This window comes from Lactuca serriola, chromosome 4 (assembly GCF_051521515.1).
Source record: "Lactuca serriola cultivar US96UC23 chromosome 4, Lser_US96UC23_V15, whole genome shotgun sequence".
In the NCBI taxonomy this organism is placed as follows: domain Eukaryota; kingdom Viridiplantae; phylum Streptophyta; class Magnoliopsida; order Asterales; family Asteraceae; genus Lactuca; species Lactuca serriola.
This window is the reverse complement of record NC_136411.1, coordinates 42,022,054-42,036,212: the sequence shown is the minus strand read 5'-3', so window position 1 is coordinate 42,036,212 and position 14,159 is coordinate 42,022,054. Positions and strand designations below refer to the sequence as shown.

The following is a 14,159-nucleotide window of genomic DNA, read 5'->3' as shown; positions in this document are numbered from 1 at the left end:
AGTTAGACTTGTTGCTAAAGGGTATAATCAAAGAGAAGGCATAGATTATGAGGAGACTTTTTATCATGTTGCTAAAATCGTTACAGTTAGAATTGTTATATGTGTTGCTATTAATAATTCTTGGCCCCTTTATCAACTTGATGTGAATAATGCTTTTTTGTATGGTGATTTAATTGAGGATGTGTATATGGTTTTACCTGAAGGTTATCATACTAAAAATGACAACAGAGTATTTAAACTGGTAAAGTCTTTATATGGTTTAAAACAGGCTCCTCGTAAATGGAATGAAAAGTTATGTGCTTCTTTGTCTAAATTTGGTTTTGTTCAAAGTATAAGTGACTATTCTTTGTTTGTGAGGTTCAAAAATGACACTATTGTAGTTTTGTTGGTATATGTAGATGATATTATCTTAACTGGAAATTGCAGTGTAGAGATTGAAAATGTTAAACTGTTCCTTAAGTCTAAGTTTAAAATAAAAGAATTAGGGTTGTTAAAATATTTTTTGGGAATTGAAGTATTGCCTACAAGTGATGGTGTGTGTTTAAATCAGAGAAAATATTGTTTGGAATTATTGCATGAATTTGGAATGTTGGGGTTTAAACCTGTTAAAACGCCCTTGGAGGTTAATTTTGTTTTTAGTAGGGATAATGATGATAATTCAGAATATGTGAATAATATAACAGAATTTCAAAAGCTTATTGGTAAACTAATTTATCTTTCAGTAACTAGGCCTGACATAAGTTATGCAGTTCAGGTTTTAAGTCAGTTTATGCATAAACCTAAAAAAATTCATCTAAATGTTGCTTCTAGAGTATTAAGATTCTTAAAAGATTGTCCTCGAAAAGCTATTTTTTAATCAAAATCAAGTTCTTTTGATATTATTGGTTTTGTGGATGCTGATTAGGCTAAGTGTTTGTCTACAAGAAGATCTATTTCAGGTTATCTTGTATATTTTGGTAATTCACTTGTGTCTTGGAAAAGTAAGAAACAGAGCATTGTATCCAGATCTTCAACTAAGTTTGAATATCGTGCCTTAGGTTCTGTTGCATGTGAGGTTTTATGGATTTTAAAAATCATGAATGATCTTGGTTATAAGAAACTTACTCCCGTAAAGTTGTTTTGTGATAATGAGTCTGCTATAAAGTTAGCCTTAAATCCTGTTTTCCTTGAGAAAACAAAGCATTTTGAATTGATGTTCATTTCATTAGAGAAAAAATAGAAAAATGAAATTCTGAAAATTGTTAAAATTGATTCATCTAATCAAAATGCAGATATATTAACTAAGTCTTTAACTTCTTTTCAACATGATTTTTTTTATCAAAAAGACATGGTCTTAAAAATATGTTTGCAGGTAAGTAAAATAATATTGTGTCAAATGATAAGTTTGAGAGGGGGTGTTGAAATTATTATAACATTTAGCAAACTTATCATTTGAATATGATGTGTATATTGTGTTAATTTATAAATAGTGTAGGGGATGTTTATGTATATTTGTCTATGCAGGTGTGTGTGTGTACGCGGATTGTAAGTTCGATCCAGATCCATGGGTAGTCTGTGGGTTATAAGCTGCTCCAAGTATTTAAAGTGTAATCTGAGTTCATTTGTAGCACTGCACAAGATATTTTTCTACTATATACTCTCGTTTTGTTCTCTTCTTTTCTGTGAGAGAGTTTCAATTCTAGGGTTTCTGTAAACACACATTTGCGTGTATTTTGATTTCTTGTTTACATCTGAGTGTCAGAGTGTAATTGTAGTGAGGTTTTATTTTGTATTTTGTATGATGAAAACCAATTGTTTCATAATAAATGAAATGTTGATGTTGGGAAAGTTTTGTGTTCTTGTGTTTGTCCTTTGAGTTTATACTTTGTTACAAAAGGCTACGAATTTGTTCAATAGATGGAAGGGGTGTTCTCCATTCCCAAGTTTAGGCCTCCGCTTGTAATCTTGGGTTAACCCTGCAAGTCTTACGTCTTTCAAGCTGATAGAGTTATGAAAATTTATCTTTAAGTGGCTCACCATCACACCGCCCATCCATCCAGAAGAGGGTGTCGTTACCGTTCTTCACTTGTTTCTTTAGAATGTCATGAAAGCTTATTCCAACCTTAGTTAGATCCTTCAACACCTCCGCCATATTGTTCCACACGCCTGGAATAGTTCTCTCCGGTTGAGTGGTCGGAGGAAGATGGCGGTCGTCGATCAACAGGTCGGAAGGATAGCAAGACGTTGATGGCTTTTGTTGATTGGCAGGTCAACGATCGACGATGGCTTTCTTCTGTGTAGGCATTTTAGAAATTGACAGGGCAAAATTGCAAAGAAAACTTATTTCTCATTTGTTGTGACGGTCCAGCAGTGGAAAGATGGGACCAAATCAGCTCTAAAGCTTAGACTGAGTCCACATTTTGGACCGAATCCTTGATCGTAAAATCTATATCAAACATGTTGATTTGTTTTTTTAGACCGGGTCTTCTATTGGACCCAATTAATAGCTATATCAAACATCCCATTTGTTGATTTACTGCGTGATGTTTTAATTGAAAAAGATAGAAATCATGATATTTATTTCATCCAAGATTGGGTCTCTCTACCACGTGTTCTGCCTATATTCACGTTTGTCATATGCCTGCTCTGACTTAGATATTCAGAGATGATTCTGTACTACAATTCGGTGGAGGAACTTTAGGGCACCCTTGGGGAAATGCATCCGGTGTCGTAGCTAATCCAGTATCTCTATAAGCATGTGTATTCAGGCATCAAAAGTTAGCTATTGCTTCGTATCTCTATTTCCAGTGAAGCGTGTTTTATGATGTGGGATATTAAGTTAAACAAGGAAAAGGAAAATTTGATGGTCATCCCAAATGGGTAGGATTACAAAATATTAAAATGAAAGGTTGCCTATAAAGTTTTAAATCCACCATGTTTTTAGTAAATTAGGTGTTTTGTGCAGCTTCCTTCTTCTAATTAAGAACCCCCCACTAATTGACAATCATGCAACAATTTTGCCATTATAAGTTACTATTAAATCTTTGAGTTATTAAGTTTGAACTATAGGTATAGGAGAGCACTTTTTGACGACCTCTGTTTTAAATTCACATCGTCTAACTAGATTTTTTAATTTTTGACTTAATATATGTTGTATACTACTGTATCTATTTTTTTATAGTGAAAAATATTTTAAGATATTAAGAAACCGGGTACCCAGTATCAGAACCAGTTCCCGCCGGTTTCGGTTCCGATTCTAAAAATTGAAGAACCGGTGTAGACGGCTCTGGTTCCGGTTTCAAGGGATTTGGCTGGGTGTCCGCTTATACTCATCCCTACTTGCACGTTTTCTAAAACCCATTTTCCTGCTTATATATATACTTATTATATATACACCAAAATCAAAATTACAAAAGAAACAAATCGAAAAAATAAACGAACAAAGAAACAAACAAACCTAAGTGCCAAGACAACCATGATGAAGCCAACAAACTAACTCCTGAGTCGAAGGCCTCAACTTGGGATTCTCATTCAAACAAACACAAGCAATCTCAAGAACCCACAACATCCCCTTGGCATTATCTTTATCAAAAACAAACGAATCAAACACTTCATTCTCTCGTTTCTCTCTCTTCATCTGCATCACAAACGAAATCAAATCTCTACTCCCCTTCGGTTTACACATATCCATCGGTCTTTTCCCAGTCAAAAGCTCCAAAAGAACAACCCCAAAACTATATACATCTCCTTTGTAAGATGCCACCGACGCCTGACCATATTCAGGAGGAATGTAGCCCAAAGTCCCAACCAAATCAGTCGTCACATGAGTATCATATGGTAATATCAGTCTCGCAAGCCCAAAATCAGCTAAATGGGCTTCGAAATTCTCATCTAGAAGTATATTGCTTGATTTGATGTCTCGATGAAGGATATGGGGGTCGCAAGATTGGTGTAGATACGCGAGTCCTTTAATTGCGCCTTGTGCGATTCGTAACCGGGTGTCCCAGTTTACTTTTGATCGGCCGTCTGGTTTTTCGTGTAGCCAGTAATCGAGACTTCCGTTTTCCATGAATGAGTAGATCAAGAATTTGTCGTTTTTGTGTTGGCAATACCCTTGAAGGAGGACAAGATTTGGGTGCTGGGCCCGCGAGAGGGTTTCCACTTCCGCTTGGAATTCACGATCGACTTGACCAGTGTCGCCGGACAACCGTTTAATGGCGACTTTCCGGCCGTCTGGGAGGGTGGCTTTGAAGACGAGACCGAATCCTCCGCATCCGATTATGTTTGCTTGATCGAAACTGTTGGTTGATTTCAAAAGATCGTTGAGGGAAAGATCTTTGTTGTTTTCGTTTGATTTCTGGAAAAGAACGACTAGTCTTGATTCGTGTTCTTCTTTGTTGCTATCCGTTTCATCTTCTTTTTCTGGATCGACTTCTTGTCTGGTTGTTGCGCGAAGAACGATCAAGAACATGAGTAGAAGAATGAATAATGTTCCGATTCCGATTCCGATTGCCATACCTGCAATTGCGCCTTTGCTTTTCCTGGATTTCCTGTTTTGGGATTGTGGAAAGAGTTCGTTTGAATTCTGGCAAGTGTAATCGCATAACTTGTTTCCTTCGAAGCTTGAATTTGTAAACGTTGTGAACTGGCCTCCCTTTGGGATCAACCCAGTTAAATCATTGTAAGCGACACTAAATTTGGACAAAAAGGTTAAATTCACCAACGAAGGAGGGATCCATCCTGTCAAATTGTTATACGACAGATCAAGAATTTCAATACTCGTCATCCCTGACAAAGAGCTAGGAATTCCACCGGAGATATTGTTGTGTTTCAGGTCCAAAACAATTAGCCTTTTCAAGTTCCCAAATTCCGGCCAGATTGACCCGTTGAGGTGGTTATTACTGAGATCAAGAAGAGGCGGGAAGCTCATAATCTGATTATACTGCAACGCGACTGCTCTGTTACTGATGTTGGGTCGCCGGAAAAACGGGAAATCCGGTGAACCCTCTTCCAGTGAGATTTCCCGGAAACTGAGGCAAGGTAATTGCGTGAGGTTCTTTGGTATCACCCCCGATAACGAGTTGTTGGATAGATCCAAGTAAAAAAGATACTGGAAGTCACCTAAATAAGATGGAATCGAACCTACCAAATTATTCCACGATAAATCTAACAACTGCAATTGTGTTGAATCTTTTAGCCACGTGGGTATGCTGCCGGAAAGTCCACAGTTTGCAATTACGAGAGCTTTGAGTGCTCTGAAACTTAATTTATCATCATCGGCCGGCAACTGTTCACCACGAAAGTTCATGGTTAGAACCAAAACGGTTAGGTTTGGACAGTGTTGAAGGATTTTAAGAGTGGTTGAGAGGTTACTGAAACTGCAATTCGAGAGGGAAAGGTAAGATAGTGATCGGAAATTTTTGAAAGTTTCAGGGATTTCACCATGGAATCTGTTTCTAGCGAGATTTATAGCTCTTAAATTCCGGCAAGATGAAAGGTCGTCAGGAATGGAACCGGAAAAGTTGTTGGTGCCAAGATCAAGTGAGGAGAGGTTCGTCATCATGGAACAGTTCAATTCAATCGGACCATTGAAGGAATTGTTTCTTAAATTAAGAAAAGAAATGGCCGGTGAATTTGAGAGTGAAGAAGGTATGCCACCGGAGAAACGATTCGATTGAGCTGAGAAATGAGTCAAGTTCGGAAAATTATGGAAGAAATCCGGTAGATTCCCGGAAAGCTGATTTGATGAAACATCCAAACGGGTAACATGGCTAGAGGAATTACCAATTCCGGTGATGGAAGTGAAGGAGTTATCTTGAAGATCCAATGCTCCCAATCGAGGTAGATGGAATAAGAACTCCGGAATGGCGCCGGAAAGAAGATTGGAAGCGACACATATATGTTCAAGGAATTTACAGTCCCCGAGTTCGGGTGGGATGCTTCCATTTAACGAATTCACAGCTAATTTAAGCACACGAATTCCGGTGGAATTAACAAATAGACCAGCCGGAATAGAACCATGGAAGCCATTACCAGAAAGGTCTAGTTCTTGAAGTGCAGGCAGGTTAATGCTATCAGGGAAAGCTCCATTAAAATCATTACTGCTCAAATCAAGAACTTCCAGATGGGTAAAATGAAAGAGGGAAATTGGAAGAGGGCCGCTGAGGAAATTACCAGAAAGATTTAGCGTTCTAAGCTGATCTAAATTGGAAATTAGATCAGAAAAAACACCTGTTAATCTTTTCTTCGGGAGTTCTAATCTAACAATCCTACCAGAATCGGAATCACACTTAATTCCTACCCAATTACAGCAATTGAAGGATGATGATGATGAATTCGTAGGCCACCATCCATCAATGGCGGATTCCACTCCATTCCTGAAACCCTCTAAAGCTTTTAAATCATTGGAATTGCATGTTAGGTTCTGTGAAATCACAAGAACCCGAGAAACCCCAAGAAGAATCACAAGTACCCATATCTTCCACAAAACAACCATCCCAGTAAACATAAAATCGGAGCAAAAAAGGTAAACAAGGTTTGAAATTTGGTAAGGCTTCAGGATTCAATTAGAAACCTCATTTGGTAAGGTAAATCGAAATTTCTTGACAGGGGTTCTCTCAGATCAATTGCTTTTTGACTAAACGTTGAAGCACGTACCAGTCAAGACAGCAAAATCCAAAATGATGAACAGGTTGTCGGAGCAAAAGTGAAGATCATAAAGTTAAGGTTATTGAAGAACACTGAATACGTGTTTGGTCCATAAAAGGAGGTGGGTTTTTCTTTTACTTGTAGATTTTAGGGTTTTATTTTGATTCTAGAGAGAGAAAGCAGTCAAAGATTTTAGAGAGAGAAAGAGAGGGGGTGGAGAAAGGATTAAGAAGCCGTTGGTGGTGGTGCACTGGTGGTGATAGTGTAAACGCAGATAATTAATTTAAAAGGGAGCCATGTAGACCCGGCAGATCCTGTTATTTCTGGAGAAAAAGGTGAAATATTATTATTATATATATGATTATTATATGGTATAATATTATTTCCTTAATATTTAAATTGTTTATTTTAACTTAATTTTTGTTGACTATTGACGCTATTTCGTTTACTATTGTGATTTCTAAACATAATAATATATTTTAGATTATATTCTGATAAAATTCTAGATTTTGTTTGAAAAAATAAAGAGATATATACAATAAAGTCCCAATATTTTCATCGATTTGACAAGAAAGTCCTAAACTTTATTTTTTTGACAGTAAAGTCCAAATTACCGGCAATTTTTGACACTTTTACCCTTTTTCACCGGTTAGCCGGTAATTAGGACTTTTTTGTCAACAAAATAAAGTTTAGAACTTTCTTTTAAAAATCGTCAATTAGTACTTTACTGTCAAAAAAATAAACTTTATAACTTTTTTGTCAAATCGTTCAAAATATTGGGACTTTAGTGAATATATAATTTTTTTTGTTAGAAATTTAATGGTATGATACTCTTTAAGCATAAGAGTTATTGAAACATTCTCTAATCAGCTAGATCTTATTGAAATCCTTTATGTTTGCTTCTTGTTAAATCGTTTTTTTAATCTCAACAAACCGACATTGAAAAAAATTGAGATAATCAAGAAAAAAAGAAAGAACCAGGGTTGTGTTGGCTTTTTGCAGTCTCAAAAATGGAGAAATTAGAAACCTAAAAAAACGAAATTGCCCTAGCTTTATACAAACACAAACAACACATGCCTAGTCAAAAAGGTGTGAATGTGGAGAAGGGAAAGAAGGGCAATTTCGTTTTTTTCGGTTTCTTATTTTTCCATTTTTGAGACTGCAAAAAGCCAACACAGCCCTGGTTCTTTCTTTCTTTCTTGATTATCTCAATTTTTTTCAATGTCGGTTTGTTGAGATTAAAAAAACGATTTAACAAGAAACAAACGTAAAGGATTTCAATAGGATCTAGTTGATTAGAGAATCTTTCAATAACTCTTATGCTTAAAGAGTATCATACCATTAAATTTCTAACAAAAAAATTATATATTCACTAAAGTCCCAATATTTTGAACGATTTGACAAAAAAGTCCTAAAGTTTATTTTTTTGACAGTAAAGTCCTAATTGACGATTTGACAAGAAAGTCCTAAACTTTATTTTGTTGACAAAAAAGTCCTAATTACCGGCTAACCGGGGAAAAAGGGTAAAAGTGTCAAAAACTACCGGTAATTTGGACTTTACTGTCAAAAAAATAAAGTTTAGAACTTTCTTGTCAAATCGATGAAAATATTGGGACTTTACTGTATATATCCCAAAAATAAACATATTTTAGTAAGAAAGTCTATCATAACAAGAGAATATCCTACTTAATAAATGAAGTTTTTTTTTATCACATCTCAATTTCTCATTAGTTTTGATATTTGTCATTTTATGGTATTTTAGAAATAAATATTATCCACCTGTCAATTTTTAGTTTGTTTCAATTTTTAAAATTAAAGTCATATACTTATATGTAAAGTATTAAATATGATATATATATATATATATATATATATATATATATATATATATATATATATATAGAGAGAGAGAGAGAGAGAGAGAGAGTTAGGTTCAAATGTTTTCACTATCTATTGTGTGCATGTATGACTGATTCTTGACCAATCATTTTAGTTATTTTAAGAAAGTAATGAATGCATATTAAATGCTGAAGATGTAATGAATATTCATTATATCTTCAACATGTAATATGCATTAATTACTTTCTTAAAATAACTAAAATGATTGGTCCAGAATCAATCACACATGGATACAATAGATAGTGAAAACAAAATAACCTAACCCTATATATATATATATATATATATATATATATATATATATATATATATATATATATATATATATATATATATATATTAAATTGCAATAAATATGTATCTTTCTTAATTTAAAGTTATATATTAAAAACTAGTTGTGAAACCCGTATATTATATGAGTTGATTAAAACAAAATGTTAAATAGAAATGATTCAATGAGAAGTTTATTTGAATTTCAAATTTAAAATAAATAAAAATTATGAGAAAAAAAACATGCAAAAAATAAATAAGTTAAAATTATTGTTTAGTTATCAGACCCATATACTAAACAGGTTAATTATAACAAAATGTTAAACACAAAGGTTTTAACTGTAAATTTATTTAAAATTGAAATTAAAATTTAAAATTTAAAATTTGAAATTAATATCATTATGGTAGGTTTAATTTATGGAAACAAATTAATAATATATTAGAAATGGAAAATGAAATAAATGACAAGTGGAAAATAAATATATCTCTAAATTATGACAAAATGATATGTGGCAAATTGAATGAGAGAAGGACATGTGGCAAAATCATTCTTATTTATTAGGGTAGATATTTTATGTTTACATTTTAATTTTTAATCTTTTTTTTAAATCAACTCATGTAATGCATGGGTTTCACACCTAGTTTAGGGTAATATATGTATATATTTCCTTCTAAATCAACATTTAAAGTCTAAATTTCTAAACCATCATATGGTAATTAAATAAATGTTTTGTTTATCAAATATAAACATAATTACGGACATATTTGGTAAAAATTAGTTGGTAGCTAAAAGTTGTAGTTTTTATTTGAATGTTTGACAAAAATAATAGTTAACTTTTAAATGTATAAATTTAGTTAAAACATATTTTAAGACCCACTAAACATAAAAATATCCAATATTCTACTTATAAGTTTACATCTTTTGTCTCCAATGTTCGTTCGATGAGACTTGAACCTCCATCATTCAATTATTAGTTAATGGATATTTATTTTGTTACTTAAAAACTAAAAGTTAAAAAGTTAAAAGTTTTCAAAAACTATTGAAAATATTTTTTGGACTTTTTTGTATGAAATAAAAGTTAAAATGTCGTTAACTTTTTGCAAGTTTTTTCTTTGAATCTAAAAACATTTGTACTAAACATTGAATATATAACGTAACTATATATTTAAAACGTACACGCTAGTTTTATCAATCCATTGTAATCGAGTTGAATCAATTTATAAGACAAATTGACTAAAGTTAAATGCAACTATTAAATTTATAAATATCAACTAAAATTTAAGTTAAATTCATTGATATAACGCTTGATTACAATCCTTACAAAACATGTGATATTTTGCAATTAATACCCACCGACTATTCATTAGTTGTATTTTAAAGTTTTAAATTTTAAATGACTAATCTTTATTTACCTTTTATCTTTTATGAATAAAGAGCTAAAATGACATTTGGTAGAAAAATTATCATATTTCCCTTTTATGAATTCTCATAATTTACAACTCTCATGTGGAAATATATAGAGGACAAAACTGCAAATTTGGTCCTTGTGGTTTTCAAAAACCTTTTGATGGGGTCTAAAAAGTTTCCAACTTGTATGGAAGGTCCAAAATCAAAGTTTTTCTGAGTTTTTGGTCCAAAAAAACTTAAAAAGACGATTATGCCCTTTTATTTTCTTTTTTGTATTTTTTATGATTATTCTAATGTTGTTTTAATTAAAAAACAAAGTAAAAAGAAAAAAAAAAGTATCCCCCACCCGACCCACTGTTCTTTCTCTCTCTCTCTCTATATATATATCTTCGTCTTCTCAAAAATCTCATGGACTTCATCTTTGATATCCCCAAATTGATGAACAAAAGCCAAAATCAAGCAATAGAAAGAAATTAAAACCCAAACACACAGACACACACATTCTATCGCAAAGCACCCACATCGATTGGAAACAATTTCATCACAGTGAGTCTCGTGTCTCAATCGGACGAAGCAAATAAGAGGGGGAAGGCAATCACCTTCAAATTAGAGTGGTGGCTGGACATAGATGGTCGACGGAAGCAACATTCGAAGGCGGCGATGGTTCATAGCAGTGGCAACAACGAGATGGTGGTCGGTGACAGGTGGCTAGCGATAGTAGCTCTGCTGCCTGGTTCCTTTGCATCTGGAAACACACGATGGGGAAGAAGAGGGAGGAGGGGAGAATTTGGTGGTGGTTAAAAACTATGGTGGTAGGAGGGTAATGACAACCACAAGCAGTGGCGGCCGTGGGTGGCAGAGGTTGCTCCGATAGCCTCCTGCTGTTGTGTCCGGGTTTCTGCTTGACGGGAATGACGAGAGGCGTATATGGGAAGATGACAGGGGGTCAGAGTAAGTCAGGAGATACAAATGAGGGGGTGTTTGGGTTGTTGTTGTCTTGGTGGTCGGAAAAACCGCTCCACCTCCGATGAATTTTCTTGGCTGTGAATGAAGAAGAAAGAGGAGGGGTAGTATTTATATGGTAAGATGCAAACCAGAGGGGGCGGAGAGAGAGAGGGAGAGAGATTTAAGCTTTTTTTAATTTTTTAAATACCAAAATAAATAAAGAAAAAAGAAAAATAAAATGAAAAGGGTAGAATCGTCTTTTCAAGTGTATCAGGGACTAAAAACTCAGATAAACTTTGATTTTGGATCTTCCATGCAAGTTGGAAACTTTTTGGACCCCATCCAAAGGTTTTTGAAAACCACAGGGACTAAATTTGCAGTTTTGTCTATATAAAGATACCAAGTGGAAATATATAGAGATACAAAGTAGAATCTTTAATATGACATTTGCCTTTTTCTTATCTTCTCTTCTCTCTATATTTTCTCTTCTCTCTATATTCTAACAAGTTTGTGTTCATTTTTTTCCTGTCGTGTCTCCTTTTCTTTTTTTTTCGTTTCTTAATTGGTTTTTCCTGCTCTTTCAATCTATTTCATATTTCTTTTACGTTGCCCCATATGTCAACCATCTAATTTTTATTTTTAGACTGCACCACTCTCACACATGTTAGTGATTTTAATGGCATCAATCTTTTTAGTATAGCCAGGATTAGATCTAGACATGTTAAGTTTGGCTTTGGTTATAACCCGATATTGGAGGTGCAAAATGAACAATCGGATAAGCTAATGTGAACTTTTGAACATGGGATTCAGGGAAAGCATCCCTAATTGGGTTTGAAGAGGCATCGCCTAGGTCCAATGGTAGATCCTCTGGTGGAGTCAATGAGGGCTGCCCTTACGGGGTGCAGGGCAGGGCCCCGTCTCGAAATAGAATCCATGTAAGACAATGTGTCCACTTGTTTATTTTCTCACCAGAACGTAAACCGCCATATGTCTTTATATAGCTAAAATTGTGTTGTTACATATCATCTTATGTGTACCATAGCGTAACTCTACCAAAATATTGTCTTGAAGAAAACAAAACGTACGAAAGCAAGATATTTCTATGTTTTGGTCTTGAATTTTTTCTAAAATTTAGGTTTTTCTTGGATTATACAAATTCCAAATTCGTGTAAGTTGTAACCCTGAGCAATTGGGTCGAATTATAGAATTCAAAAAGTGCTTTTAACATGGTCCACAAAATTTGACAAATCGTGTTGATATTCAGAACCTATTTATCTAAGAAAACTTTCTTTCTTTTTCCTTCACAAATACACATCATCTCATTTCTTTAATTTTTAATTTTCTTTTGCTTCTATTGTGACCACACCAAATCACATATTGCAAAGACCAATAAAAATTAAGAAAAATATAGTCATTTTTCCTATACACAACAATTTATGCATTAGATAGTTGTACTATAGTAATGTATAAAACATAAATTGTTGTGTATGACTAAAAAGTGTTGTATACAGATCATCACTCATTTCCTAATCACTTTGCAAAAATAGTCAAAATGTAATGTCCATTTTTATAAAAAAAAAAAACAATAATAAATTAAATGTTTTCTAAAAAAAACCCAAGAAAAATCTTATTATAATTAAATATGAAATGAAAAGATGAAGTAATTTTCTTAAATAATCATAACGTTAAACCATTTCCAAACATCATACAAAACATTAAAGCAGAAGTTTTAATAGTCATAATAGTTTTAGAAAATATTGTCTAGCACGATGCAGTCAAGCCAAATCTCTATGTTCCTGAAAATATTAATAAACAATGGATAATCATAAAGCTTAGTGAGCATACACATGACTCACTCATTATATTGATCATTTACTTACACTTAACACTTAACACATAGAACACACAACAATAATTGGACACACTAGTTCCTAACACATATTGTTGGTAACAACCATCTCTGTTCCCCGATCCGAGAATCACTCCCTTACTCCTCAACCTGGGAATACGAGATAAGAGTATAAATTGTTCCCTGCTTGGGAACAAGTTACATTCTATTTATTGTACACTATGTTGTGGTAGGGGTATTCATGGACAATAACACACATAAATAAATAAAGCCCATATAATATGGGAGTTAGTATAACTCACCTAATCTGAAGACATTGGAAGTCTCTTCCGGATGTGGATTATGAAGTAGTCACACTCTAATCAACCTACACATAGTTCTAATAATGTAACATCTTGTTCCTGTCATTTCTTATTTTCTGAGTCGTGGGCTGGAAGTCAGTTTGTGTAAAAGGATTTAGGCCTTAAGGAGGTCATGTTTAGACCTTTTGGATGGAGGCAATGATGGTTGTGAGATCTAAATCTTTGAACTGTGTATTAGGCCAAAGGGTTGAAAGGGAAAAGTCATAGGTCGGGTTCTTGCATTAAATATGGATTTTTTTTTGAGACGTTTTTAGTCCAAGTTATCTACATAATATTATAGGGCTCTTCAATACCTTTCCGTGGATATAAAGATCGTCGAAAACGGAGTTGGAACGAAAAAGTTATAAGCGTTAGAAGTTAGGAAGGTTTTGGGTTAAGTCGAGTACGTTGGGCGTACCGGGTGTATGTTGGGCGTACTAGGCCAGGCTGATCACAAAAGTTCAACCTGGTATGTTGGGCGTACACAAGCCTGATGCAAACCCTAATATTTGGTTCATGGACCCTATTTAAAGACTTTAACTCATTTCAAACCCTTATTACCTTCAGGTCCGTCCTCTCTAACCCTAATTTCGAAACCCTAGCCCTATTTGTGAGACCCTTGAGTTTTTGAGTGCTTTGGAGTGTTATTGGTACATCTTCTAGAAGAAGGAGCTCATTGGAGAAGTGTTGGTTGCATCGGAGCTTGTAGATCCAAACCTTGTTCACCTTGATCTTTCTTCTGGAGGAATATAGCTTGAATCTTGATGATGAATTTGTTAGATCTAGCTAGTTTTGGGTGTTATGAGATTTTGGTCACTTT

The 14,159-nt window shown here is 34.0% G+C and overlaps 1 pseudogene; it reads right to left on the bottom strand.

Moving 5' to 3' along the window:
* Positions 1 to 3,325: 3,325 nt before the first annotated feature.
* On the bottom strand, positions 3,326 to 6,943 carry LOC145101398 (phytosulfokine receptor 1 pseudogene; annotated as a pseudogene).
* Positions 6,944 to 14,159: the final 7,216 nt, after the last annotated feature.